The sequence below is a fragment of the Coturnix japonica genome, chromosome 18 (genome assembly GCF_054131305.1).
Source record: "Coturnix japonica strain WE chromosome 18, WE-NBRP24, whole genome shotgun sequence".
In the NCBI taxonomy this organism is placed as follows: Eukaryota; Metazoa; Chordata; class Aves; order Galliformes; family Phasianidae; genus Coturnix; species Coturnix japonica.
Window position 1 is genome coordinate 2,828,322 of NC_140680.1, and position 14,445 is coordinate 2,842,766.

Genomic DNA, 14,445 nt, shown 5'->3' on the forward strand with positions numbered 1-14,445 from the left:
TCCTCAGATGCCGGCTTTAAACCTCAGGAATCACTGAGGTTTCTGTAGGTGGATTTCCCAGAATCATTCCAGAATACTCCACAGACTTAACCTGCTTAGGACAGAGGGACAAGGAGCGTGCTAAGAAGTGGGGTAAAGGCACGTGGTCACTGTGCCAGGGCTGGGGGTGAGCACAGGACACACCACAACACCCAGCACCACACTGAGGCCTTTCCCCTCCATTTTCATCACTTACAGCACTTATACAGAAGTTATCTACAGTGACACCCTCTATGTCTTGTCCTGTTTTTCTCCCTTCATATTCCCTAACTTGGTGTTTGTGAGATCACAGAAAAATGTAACAGCCCACGTTTGGAACCCTGAACACAGGAGGTAGCTTTGCTGAGTGGGCAAAAAGTACAAGTGATTGCCAGTGTTTGGATTTGAGCACATAAGCACAGATTCATAAATGCCTGCAGGAATGTAACACATCAGCCTCCTTCACAGCCGCATCCTGTTCCCTTTGTTCCCATTCTGCTCCTGCAGCGACTGTTGCCACAACACCATCCATCACTGCTCACCCAGCTGCCAGTAGCCCTGCCTGCTGCCTCTGCTCCAGGTCCCCTCCCTGCATGAGCAGTGTTGGGGTGGAGGTGCCCATCCCTTCCAGCCGTGTGGGTGAAGAGGTTGTCCCCTTTGGTTCATCCCTCCCCATACCCGCTTGGCAGGTTGGCTTTAGCCAAATGAGATGGGTTTGAACAGGTTTGGTCTTGGGCCATCCTCACCCAGGGCTCTGAGAAGTGTGGACATCCCTGCCCACTCCCTGCCTCTGGCATCACTGAGGTCTGCTCACACACAGGGAGCTGATGGGCTGCAGGCTACGAGCCCTGATCCCTTCCAACCCCATGGAGAAACTCATCCTGCACAAATGGTAACCTAATTTCCTCTTTCCCTTCATTCCAAGCATGCTGTTATTAAGACCTGGAAAAGCTGAGCCCGAAAACAGCATTTAAAGTATGTTGAAGGATTTGTCATTACTGGGAGAAGTGGGTCTGCCATTTAATCGAGCACAATAAAGGAGCAGAAAGTAGAGCCTGACCCAAGGGCTGCCTCTGCCAGGCCATGGCTCTGTTCTGCTTCCTTGAGGGCAGCTCAGTTAGGCTGAGTGTTACATAGCACCATTTGGAGTAGAATTTGCCCTCAGAGTTTAAATAAAATAAAGGATATTTGGGATCCTGTACAAAACCATGTCTATCAGGATGGAAAGCTCTGACTGAGGTACAGCGATGCCCATAGGAGTGCACCCAGCAGGGACAGCAGGGATGATAATGACAGTGGGCAAATATTATGAGCATTATAATTATCAGGCAGCTGTGCTGGAGACCCCGGCCTTCTGCCCCACGCTCCTATGGGTTCATTCAAAGTGGATCTATCTGAAATCCCTTAGGACCAAGAGCTTGTGGCTGCCCTGTGATTTGCACCTTTTTGGATAGAGCCCCAACGAGCAGGAGCAGCTGAGGGCTCTGTTGAGAGGAGGATATTTCAACTTTAAAAGGCATTGTACAAAGTAGCATTTGTTTGCCAAAGAATATGGAATTTTTATGGATGTGTAGGAATGCAAGGTGAGGTGTTACAAGATCAAACAAAGCCTGGCAGTTCTGGGGGCTCATAAAATGAGGAGGAAGAAGGAATTGTTCAGACCATTCCATTTGGCCATGACTCGTTGAAGACTTAATATGCTTTTCTGGTTGGCTGTAAGCCATAACGGTGCTCTGAAGCTCACTTGTTTTTTTCCCAGCAGCACTGATGTTGACCCATGCCTGTCCCCATGCTGTAGGGACATCACCTGGGCTCTCCTCAGGAGGAGGTGTTGCACCATGTTCCTGAGGTTCAAGACTCGATCAGGTTGGAAAAGACCTGTAGGATCCTCAGGTCCAACCCACACCTCACCAAGCCCATTAGCTGTGTCCCCAAGTGCCATATCCCCTAATTCTGGAACAACCCCAGGGACATTGACACCCCACTACCTGGGCAGCTGTGCCAGTGTCTGACTGCTCCATCAGGGAAGTTGCTCCTGATATCCAACCTGAACCTGCCCTAGGGCAATGTGAGGCCACCTTCTCTCATCCCATCAGTGTTACCTGAGAGGGGAGGCTGACCCCCATCTCATCACAACCTTTCAGGGAGCTGTACAGAGCCATGAGGTCCTCTCTGAGCCTCCTCTTCCCAAACCAAACAATTCCACTTTTAAATCAGCCTGAGTCACAGCTGAAGGAGTGAGCACACAAATACTTGGCTCAGGTCGATGTTTGCTGTTCTGTTTTCATGGACGCGGAGTCAATTGTGTCGGTTCAGAATGCCCCGGGAGAACCACGAATAGTTTAAACATGTGCTGGAGGAAGCTTTCTGCTTTATGGATCCCCCGGTATTTCTCTGCATTGTGCTTTTGCAGGATTTCTGAATAGGTGTCATGTTGTTCTTTTAAGAGACTGAAACAATAATCCTGGACAGAAGAATTATTCTTTGCAGGGAAAGTGAAGCGCGGGGTATGTTCTCAGGGCAGCCCATGGCCAGAGAATGGCATAAACTGGGGACACGTTGGGTTTGTTGCATGGTGTTGGCACAGAGGTTTTGTTTTGCAGCAAAGAGGCCGTCTGGAATGCCCCGTGCCACCAGGCAGGGAGGAGATCCAACTCATAACAGGTACCAGGGGAAAACCGCCCTGTATTCTTCATCCTGCAAGGGATCTGACAAAGGAAATGGTGGAAGCCACTCGCTGATCTTGGCAAAAAACCTTGGACGGTGCTGTCAGGAAAATATTCTTCACCACATGAGTGAGGCAGCTCATTGGGCCTTGTCTCTGTTTCAGTGACGGAGAAGACAGAATCTGTGAGTAAGAGGCTGTTAAGGATGGTGTCCAATGGAATATTTACAGCACTCAGGGAAGCACACTTTGTCTTTCTTTTTGGACAAGCAAGTTGTGGTATTTTTAGTCCTGGACAGAGCTTTCTGGTCCTGAATGATGTGAGGTTCCTGTTAGCTCATCAGGTTGGGTCACGCACTGTAAAAAGCTAAAAAGAGAGAAAACTGCTGGCTCCGTCGGGTCCGAGCAGCAGCACATCAGGAAGGGACGCGGTAGCTGAATGTGCAGCAGAGCCTGCCTGGGTTCAGCGGAACTCCTGCTAATTATCTCCATTTAAGGAGCTCTTCTATGCCAGACAGTGCTGCGCTACTTCACGGCTGCTTCATTTGAGACGAAATATGTGATGACCTAAACAAATACTGAAAGCCACAAATTGCACCCAGGTGGCAAGTTTGGTGTTTGGCTTTTTGATGGCCTTTTTTTCCTGTAATCCTCCTAGAGGCGGCCGATCAGCAGGGCTGTATCCTTGGCCGGTGTCAGTCTGCGCCGGCTCCAAGCCCAATAATCTCTGCTGCTTAGTGCCAGCTAACAGTCTGCCTCATATATTTTCATGTTCTTGTGCTGAGAAAACTCATATAACTTTGGTTGCAGTGCTGATATTTGCGGAAAGCAGAGGCCTTGACAAAGCTGGAGCAGTTGCTGTAAGTGGTAAGGAAATACTGTAATTGTGTAGGGCCGTGCATTGCATAATTCTGCTATAAAGGGTTTTCAAGAGGGGCTTTCCGCCTCCTGTTTTTTTCTCTCTTGGGCAGTCCAATCACTGTCACCTAAAGTTTTCTATGTAAGAAACTCAAGCAATTTCCGTTGAACGCCCATTTGTGGCCTGTTAGTTTATAATGAGACCTGGTTCCATTCCATCGCCCTTCCTGGTCACTTCCTCCTAATCCCCAAGGAAGCCGTCACCAGGAAGCAGCAGGTGATGGCCTCCAGCCCTCCCTTGGGCTCCCCAAACCCCCCCAGTGTAGAAGGTTGCAGCTCCTACCCACAGATGCTCACCTCTTCCAAGCAGACCTGCAAGGGACAGGTTACACACATTAATTTGGGGCAGTAGAAAAGGCAGCATGGTGTCCCAGCCTCATTGGTGGCTCAATGGTGACCCGTACCCACTGGTGGTGATGTGGTCAGGGTGGGAGGAGCCCGGGGCTGATGGACGTCAGCTGGAGCTGCCCTATGCTCTGAGTGTTGGCTCTGACCCAAGGAATGTCAGCCCTTTTGTCAGCGTGGCTTTTTGGGTCGGGCCAGAAACAGGAATGGATTGCTTGTGAAATTTCCCAGGTCTTTGCTTTGTAGTTACTGAATACGAAATCTATCAGGTTGCTAATGGAACAGGGATGTTTCTGAGCACAATGCAGCTCTTGCTTTTGTTTTGCTTTCCACAGCCCAGTGTTCTCTGACATATAAAACCACCCCATTTGTTTTTCATTGCCTGTAAGTAAACTCCCCAACAGGACCACCATGGTGCACATATTACATGGAAGCCAGCCCCGCTCCCAGCCATGTCTCCTGGCCCCAGTGACTTTCTTCTCAGATCTTTGGTCCCCAGCTCAGCTCCTTGTGCCGGGAATGAAGTCATCATTCCCCAAAGGGCTCAGTACAACATTACTGTGCTGTTAAAGATGTGCCAACGTTTTCTGTGAGCCTTTGGTTCCCACCAAAGTTAACGGAACGATATGCCTTGCTGAGCTGGGGCCCGAAATGGAGTTCACTTCAGGGTACTGCTGAGGAAACCTGATGTTTTCAAATTGTGGGAGAAATCATATATTCCACTTGCTGTGATTGCCAAGGAAAAAGCTGTAAGGTTTTCTTTGCTTTAGGTTTTCTGCTTTTTTTTTTTTTTTTTTTTTTTTTTTGCCCTAGGACTGCGTGTTCACAAAGAGCTTTGCTGAGAAAAGTGTGAGTAGGCTGACTGCCACCGCTAATGTAAAACCGATGTCACTCCACGTGTGACCAGAGAAACAAGATGGTCCCATTAAGAAAATCTGTTCCCACTCTTAGTGTATCTGATGGGGTTCTTTCATTGAGCTCAGATGGTCATGGTTAATTTTAGTTGGACCAGTGTAGACACATTGTGACTGAATTCAGGGCAGCAGCGATGCTCTGCAGAACCTGGGCTTCTGATTGCTTCAGATAAATGTTTTACTGAGTGAACTGATCTTTCTGCTTTGCTGTCTCAGATCTCCCTTCCCACAGTTCTCACAGAAGCCGAATACAGAGCTGCTGAAGCCCAACAGATTTGCAGTAAGCATCATGGATAATCTCTCCTGAACGTGTGATGCTTCTGGGTGCTCTTCAACCAGTTCATAAGGCCAATGATTTATAAATCAGCTTTCAGAGCTCAGATCTGTGGATAAGGGCACCTGGTGAGCATGAGCTGCCCTGTGCTCAGCACCAGCCCAGCCCTATGCCCCCAGCTCACTGCTGGGGGAGACACACAAGCACAACAACCTCCCAGGGTCATCCTCTTTGTTTTGGGGTCTGGTCCCCAAATAAACCTCAGCTTTCTGTGCTGTTAGCTCAGTTGGAATCTCCACAAAGACACCGTGTTTTGGAGAAACTTGTTAAAAATATCTATTTTATTTTTAAAAGAGTCTCTGAGGTCTGTACACATTTGCTCTTTATTTATTCCTTGAGCCCAAGCTGCAATTTTTTACCCTTTTTCTGTCTGACCGTAGCCAAAAAAGCCATTACAAACCTTGGCCTGCAGCTCTTTGTGAGTCAGTGTCTGGTTTTACAGCAGAGCACAAGCTGGGGGTACCAGTGGGGCTGTTTACATCGGATCCCATTAATTAACTGCTGAAGGTATGCTTTGGTTTTACATCACCTCATTGTTATGGGGCTGTGCTCATCCTGGCTAAACACGATTTATTTCAGCTGCTGCCCTCTCCTTCCCTTCCAGCTGTTCACATCCAGGAGCCCACATTGCTGTGCCCCAGCATGAAATTTGGGTGTTTTAGCCAGAAAACCCAAACTGCTGTCCCAGCCTTCCCACTGGTTACAGCTGGGAGAGCACCTCCAGGAGGAAGGAGGGAGCATGCTGGGCATGTTGCCCAAAAGCTGGGTACCAACACATGGAGCAGCTCCCGTGCTGCCCTCTGTGCATCCCAGAGCCCTGCTGGGTTGGCCACGTGGCTGCAGTCCTCTGCAAACATTGCTCTGCCACCTCAGAACAGCTGAGCTTCTAGCCCCATTAATTGATTGGCTCACTGCTAATTATTTATTTGGAGATATCAGTGGTGATGCTTCAATAGGGATTTTTATTTTTAACCAGCAAAACCATCACAAGTGGTGGGCTTCACAAGTGCAGCAGTACTGCTGGTCTCCAAGGTGGACAGCAGATGTGAGCAGGGCCTGGAAGCCCTCTTATAATTCAGTGTAATAATGACATTAGCGAGGGCCACGTTGCTAATTGGGTTGTGAATGAAACGAATTGCACAGCTACAGCATTACCACGAACGCTTAGAACCAGTGAAAACAGATTGCCCTGGAAGGAAACCAGTCATTGTATCGAAATGACCATAACATCATGCATGTATTTATTGCCAAGTATGCTGGCTTTTGGTTGATTTGACACAATACAGCCTCAGCTGCTCTCTGCAGTTGGCATGGTGTCAGGAAGCTGTGCAAAACAGGGGCTCCTATCCCCTGGGTTCTTGGAAAGGAGGTGAAAAAAGGGAAAGGCAAGGTGAGGTGTATTTACAGCCATGTCGTAATTGCATAATTGAGGAGTTTGATGGATTTGGTGTGATTTGTATTTCTTCTCTACAAAGAGGGAATATTTTCTGGGGGAGGTGTTCCTAAAGCCTCTCCTCTATTCCTCCCCATGACCTCTGCGTTACCCCGGCTGGGGATGACAGATGTGCTCAGGGGAGGGAGGTGTAAAGGAGGAGTGACTCACACACTATGGAACCCCCAGGAAAAAAAATGTTCTCAATGGAAAGAGGTGTTGGAGCAGCAGCTTCATCTTGGCCACGCGCTGCCTTCTCCCTGGTCTGACTTCAAATTCAGTATCATGCAACCCAGCTGCCTTAGTGGAGGAATGCAGCAGGAACACTGTGCTTTCGTGCAGGCACTGTAGCCCTGAGCTGCTGGCATCTGCATGGGGGGGACCAGGGGCAGCTGTCCCCATGGCAGTGGGGGATGGAAAGTCCCTCAGCCAGAGGCAGTGCCAAAGTTCAGCTGTGGCTGAGGGATGCCCTTTGGGGCAGAAGCATGAAGCAAACAACCAATGGCAGCTGTGCTTGGACAATTGCACTTGCTGGCACGCTGTGTGAGATCTCAAGTTCAAAACCAGACCTTTACCCCTTGTGCTTTTTTTTTTTTTTTTCTCTTTAATCTGTCTTCATTAAAGGAGCAGAAATGGCATTCAAGTACCTTCTTAATCTCTAGATCTCAGTGTGTAAATCAGTTTTCCTGTTGTCATTTGGGAAGAAACTGAGGGATGTGCCATGTACTCAAGGGTGTGCCAGGGATGTGCCATGCACGAAGGCTCTCTTGGAGCACAGAGCAACTCAGGATGCACAGCCCACACTGTTTGGAGAACCTGGGATGCCATGAATGAACAGGCTGAAAGCAGATCTGTGAGCAGCACTGCCACCACCCTGTAGCCCTGTTTCACACCCTTTAGTCTCATCAATTCCTGTGGTATTCCCACCTTCGAGTGCTCCAACATCTGGCAGCTCAGTAGCTCAGCTTCAGGCTGACTTTAGGCTGCAGCATCAATGTGAGAAACATCGCAGGTTCTGCCCATCTGCCTCAGTGTGGGGTCAGGCTGTTCCCATCACTGCTGCATTTCCCAACAGCTGAACGATCCTCTGCTGCTTCTCTCACTCCAGCACTCGCCGGCCCACACGTCTGCATCCCTCAGTGCTCACGTGGCCTCCATTCCCGGGCAGGGAGAAATTGCATGATCCTATGGAAAATACCAATAATGTTGTTGAGTTTGGTTGCCTTGGGAACAGGAGCTCGGACCAGAAGTACAGCAAGCAGCCTGTGCGCTGCGTAGGATGCATGGCCCTGTCGTCAAACAATGACATAGCAGAAGAGTGAGGCATGAAAGGCTGAGAGCTGCTCTGTGGGCTGAGCTTCCTTTTCTTGTGACCTTTAACTATAAACTGTCCCTCTTGTGATCATCTCATAATAAAAGCTTACATTCTATGTGGTTTTCCATATACTTATGTTAATAAATGGGACAAGGCATTCCCCCCTTTCTCTCTTTATGTGACTTCAACATGAAATGAAAGACTCTATTCACCTTCAGCTCACATAAATATCTGATGTTAACATGCAAGTGCACGACACCCCTCTGTCCTCTACCCAGATGTTGGAAAGATGTTCCATCTTTCAGCCACTGATTTGGTCACTGTTATCCAGAAAGGAGTGAGATTCCAAGAGGAACGAAGCACTTCTGTGTTTGGTGAGCACATCTGCAGCTCTCATGGATGTGTGGGAAGGACACGCAGCCCACATATGTCCTGCAGACAGTATGGCCCTGCTGAGCCCTGGGGCAGGTGCTGCAAAGAGCAGGGATGGCTTCCCAATGCTTCTGGCAGAGCAGAACCTGCTCTGTCCCCAAAGTCCTTCCCATCAGCATCTTGGGGGACCCCAACCCCATGATGGAGATCCATGGAGCATCCTAAGTGTCCTCACCCATGGGGCCCTCACCAGCATCACAGTGCCTGGCCACAGGCCAAGGCTGCTTCACAAGTGCTTTAAAACATCTTTATGGGAGTGTACATTCAACGTGCTGCACTGCTGCGGGAAGCAGAGCCAGCTGACCGTGTCTGCTCAGGGCTGGCTGAGCTCCTGCTGTGTGCTTGGCGTGCTAATTGCCTCTCTGCTCATTCGGGAGCGTTGTCAAAGTTCTGGTTTCACTCTCTCTCTTTCTGGGAGGGTTTCACCCCCTGCCACGTGTCTCTAAGACGACACAAAGAAATAGCCCTGGTATGTCTCAGCCACTTCTCCACCCAATGGAGCTGGAGGTATAGATCCTGGCTGGTCAAGGTTAAAATCAGAGGGAGAGCTGCTGATGCTGATTTGCTGCTCACCCCATTTCCCAACCAGAAAGCAGCAGTGCCAATTGAAGTAAATTAATTTAGAAACAGCTTCTGCCAGGCCACACACGCTCTGTAGGTTGCTGGGGGGCTGAGGGCAATCGGGCAGCTCGTGCTCCCCTGCTCCTGTTTCCCAGCCTCGCTGGGGATGCAGTGACAAAGGCTGCATTTAGCACCACACCGTGGTGGCAGCTCGGGGGACCTGGCACTGCTCTGTTTGTGCTGGAGATTCAGCAGCCATCACAGTGTGTACCGTTCAGAGCCAGCATTTGCACGGGCAGCAGGGCAGGGCCAATGGAAGCAGATTTCCTTTCCAGGTGGATCATATCAACCCCAAATAATTTTGTCAGGATCAGGGGAGAAATCTGGAATTCCCCATCCAAGGAAAACGAGAGCCCACAAGCACCGTGTGTTACCACCAAGCTGCTGAGCTGCTCTGTTTAGGTATGTCTGCCGTCTCCAAGGATAAGGTCAGGATGCTCAGGTGTTGCAGAACATAAATCCATTCTTTTGCTTTAAGAGAAAACGAGCACACATCCTCGATACACAAATCCCCATTGTTTTCCAGTTGGGTTGCAATGGAAGCATTAAATCTGTTTTCTGACTTCCGTGCCAGTTTTGTTCATTCCCAAACTATGTACAGTACAAGTTGGCATTGTGTAAAAACAAAACAAAACAAAACCCCAACAAAACGTGATGTATAATGAAACATATTTCTTGCATGTGGAGTCGCAGCATGTAGGCAAAATGGGAATTTATGTTTAATTGTGAGCTGAGGTAACACGTACTCGCTATTACCCAGTTCTGCTTCCTTGGGTAGCGCAGACTTTCCCCTTAGGCGATAATCATTTCATCACAGCCACGCTGAGCCAACGCGGCTCACGGAGGGAGAAGGGTTTGTTCCGAGCATCCCCGGCGCTGCGGCTCGGACCGGGCTCGGGCTGCTCCCTCCCGGCCGCAGCGGGAACCGCAGCCGGGCCGCTCGGCTGCTGCTCTACCGGACCCTTCTCTGCTCCTTTTGCTGCGAGATTATCGTGGAATCGTAGACCCGTTTGAGTTGCAAGGGATATTTAAAGATCATCCGGTCCAACTCGTTGCGATGAACAGGGACATCCGCGCTGGGTTTCGCTGGAGCATCCCCAGCTGCGCCGAGCCGGGTGCTGCACACCTCCTGCGAGCCCAGAATCAGCGGGGTGAGCATCAAGCTCGTGTAACAGGCATTGCGTGAGTCAGAACCCGTAGGGGAATGGGAGGTGGCGGGCAGCGGGGCGTGCAGGGTCCTGCAGCAGCACGGATGTGCTGCTGGTAACCCCGGCTACGGTGTGAGGTCCCAGCGTGGTGTGAGCCCGGCCCTGCCCTTGGGGTGCAGACCAATGCCAGGCCATGGAGGCAATACCCAGCGAGGAGCTGACATAGCAGTAGGAACCAAATTCAATCTTACACCATACAAAAATAAAGAGGTGTTTTACCCCCGTGGGAGGTGCCTGGTGGGCTGTGCAGCAAAAATCATTCTTAAAGGAGAGGTGGAAAATGCAAAGCTTTGCACACTGGGCACGTGGTGGTATTTGCACCAGGTGCAACAAATTGCATTCTTAAAGAAACCCAGCACTAATGGTAGCTTTGCCTGGAATGCTTCACTTAATTATCTGGCTCATCAAAATCAGTGTGAGGGCTGCAATGTCAGAGTCTGTCCCCAGCTAATCCAAAATAGCTTTGTCTCCTGGGCTTGGAGCTTTGCTGATTAGGACAAAGCCATTCTGAGATAAGGAGGGTTTCACTCTTTGCACTTGCTGAAGATTTGTCTGTAGGCCAAAACAGTTTTCCTGGTGTTGTCTTCCCTGTCACATCCACACATATGCAACATAAGCCAAGTCCTGTAGGCTAGAAAGACAACCAAAGATTATTTTAATGATATTTTAATGTATTTCTTAAATAAAAAACCTTTTTCTTTTGTTTCACTTCTCCATCCAGCTGTAGAGAAAGCAAAAAAGCCGAGGGACATTTAACATCTCTACCACAGGCATCATTAGTTACCCTCTTTGGTTTAATATTACACTTTTCCAAGTGTATTCATTTTCTACATTAACCACAGAGCTTTGGATCTTCATTAGCCATAATGCCTCCGTTCACTAATTGCTAAGTAGAGCTGAAGTAAATACATATATAACAAGAAGCAGACTGGGAAGTATAAACACACAGTTATAGCACCCCAATTACACCAGGAATTCTGAAAATTCCTGTAAAGAAACCTCAAATCTGCTACAATGTTACACTGATCTCCTTACACGTTATGGAGCTGCCATTGCAGCTTAAATCCTTTGCCTGTTTACCTCTTTCTTTCCTTTTTTAATTGGTGATTTCGTAGCACAGAGGAAGAACACACCCCATCCTGATGGAAGCTCTTGGGCTTATTCACACATGCTTAGAAAAGGAGAAGCTGAATGGTGCTTCCATCACACACAGTGCTCTGCAGCCACTGTGGGAGCAGAGTTGGGCTCCTGAAGCAGAGCAGGGTCACATCTCACGTCTCCCATCATGGGAGTGTTTGCCCAGAAGTAACCCCAATAAGTGCTCGGTGTGAATTTACACACAGAGCTGGAGCATGGCTACATGCAGAGGACGGGCTTCCTCCTTCCAGCAGAAGTGAAAGGAACTCACTGCTTTATTTCATACCTCTATGCCAATGTTCACGCTCAGGCATTCATTGTTTACTTATGCTGAGCATACAGTGCACACACTGTGCTGCCTGGGAAGGAATAAAGATCTACTGTTCCAGCCAGCCAAATATTTTTAAAATCCAATGACGTGCCAGAACGGATTTCTGGGGCTCCTGGAGTTACTGCACTGCTGCATTTTGCTGGGCAGCTGCTGCTGCTGCTGCTCCAGGAGGGCCAGCACTGCTGCAGTACTGAACGGGAGCTCAGATGATGAATTATCAGAGCTTGCACAAAGCCAACAGGTTCTCTGTGTGAGCACTTCTTGGTCAGCTGGGTTTCCCCTCAGGGTGGGTGCTGGGCTGGGCTGAGCTGGGACTCTTCTGTTCTTTGTGACATCCTTTTTGGAGAACCATCCCAGCTCCTGCACTGACCCCACACAGGCAGGAGTTACACACCAGGAGGATAACCACATAAAGCACAGCGACTGCAAACCATCCTCTGCCTTAAGAGAAAGGTTCCATACCCATCTGACTGCTTCAAGAAGTTGCTGGGTTTTTTAAGGCTTTCCATCCACTAATTAGTAGCCTCAATAAGATAAAGGTTGAGTTTTTTATTTTTATTTTTCTCTTTCTTCTCATGATCTTGTAATGACTTTTCCCCACATTTCTTAACTGCATCTTTCCCTAAACCTAAAAGGAATGACGTGACCGACTGGCCTTTCCTATTTCTGGATTTGATTTATGTTGCAGTCTGCAAAGGAATGACTCAGAGCTGTTCAGCATTGGCCTCATGCGAGGGCTGTGTGCAGGCAGGAAGGTCTGCGTGGCTCAGGACAATCCTCCTCCTCCTCTGTGCTCTCTCCTGGGCTTTGTTCTGTATCAAAACGCCCTTCTCCTCTACAAAGCCCTCAATTAAATCTCTCACAGGTTGCCTTCCAGGCTTTGGTTGGTAGTTCTGTTGTGTTCCATCATGGTTTCTGCTTTTTTCAGCTGTTAGCAGTGACATTGTTGCTCTGCACTGAACATAAAGCTCAGACAGGTGATGCTCAGTAGTTGAGCTTCCCAGGATCCAGATGCATTCCTCCTTGTTCTCACCTCAGGGTTCAGTGATAGAGATGGAAGATGCATGTCCCAGGCTGAGCCCTGCTGCAGCCATCAGCAGCTCTTGAGGGCTCAAACTGCTGCCAGGACTCCCCCTTGATGCAGACAGGGAGCATAGGGTGATTCACCGTCCTGCCGGGCAGGCGTAGCAGAGAGCTGACTCATCTGCTAAGGAGGGAGCCAAACTTTGATTAAGAAGCCTAAAACATGGATGTGATATAGAAAATGTTTCACCCTGAGTGGTGCCTCCCATGCATGCCATAAAATCACAGAATGGCCTGGGTTGAAAAGGGCCACAAAGATCAGCCAGTTTCAACCCCCCTGCTGTGTGCAGGGTCACCAACCACCAGACCAGGCTGCCCAGAGCCACATCCAGCCTGGCCTTGAATGCCTGAAGGAATGGGGCATCCACAGCCTCCTTGGGCTGTGTGGGTGATGGGGGTTGTGTTCCCAGTGCTTTTGCAGTGCTGTCGGCCTCCTTCAGTGAGTACCAGCAGATTTAGGAGCTGGATATCCAGGACATCATTTATAAAGTTGCCTCAGTCCCTGTTTCACCAGTGCTCAGTGAGAGCTGCAGTTTGCATCCCTACATCCCCAAGTACCTTTGTAGGACAGTTTAGAAAACATAATTAAAATATGGGCAGTGTCACTTCAAATAACATCAGGAGGATTGAATATGGCTTTTCCCTTCCCTGTAGTCGGACCCTTTGAATTCTCTGTGGGTGCACTTTTAAATGAGCTGCTCAAGCAACCGCTGGTAATTCCTATGTGTGCAGTAGTTTAAATGACCCTGTAAACGTGCAGCTGGGCACGGCTCAGAGCACTGCCAGACCGGCCCTGACTGCACCATAATTACGTGGAGCAGGAATTTGAGCTGTTGGTTTCTCCCCGTGCTCCTCGTCTCCCCGTGAATCCAGTTTCAGCCTCCCACCTGGCACAGGGACAGCTGGAGCTGCTGCTTGCTATGACAGCCCTTTTCCATGGGAGCGTTTATCTCACACTCATTCTCGTCTGGCTTATCTGCAGCAGAAAGTAAGGAACAAATCCCATCCTTTCAGTTCCAGTGGCTGCACTTCGGTGTCCCCAAATCAGCGTGATCCTGAATACCACTGTGTGCTCAGCAGCATCAGGGCTCAGCACAGAGCAGTGTGAGGCTGAGGGGCCATTTGCCCCTTCCAGGAGGGTCCTGCTGCAGGTTTGGCTGCTCAGGAAGTGTTCAGAGCAGAGTGCTGACCTCTCAGCATTTAACACTCTGGATTTGCTCAGTCTGCACAGGGCAGCACTGTACCTGAGTCATGCAATGAAATCCAGCAAGCAGACACTGAGTGAAGCACATGATGAATAAATGGAGTGACACAGCGTGGCTTTCATGGCAGCAGTGTATCACTAGAAGAGTAAATTGCACCAAAGTTTGGGATATCAGGGTGGTCACATCCTGCTGCACTGAATTTTTCTTGTGTTTTGGGCTTCTATTTTTGCTCCTTCAGGATCCAATGTCTTCTTTTTTTTCTTATTCACAAAAAACAACAAGGGAAGTGCAACAGGCCCACAGCTAAATTTGGATCTATTTGTGCACAAGGTCTTTCTACATGCGTACTTCTAAGAGCACTGTTTTAGAGAGAAATCTGAGCCCCGCGGAGGTCAGAAAGAGTTCTGTTACTCAGACACATCCCTGCCTCCTCCGGTCTGACTCAGTGCACTGATTTATGGGAAATACTACACTGCTCTATGTAAGT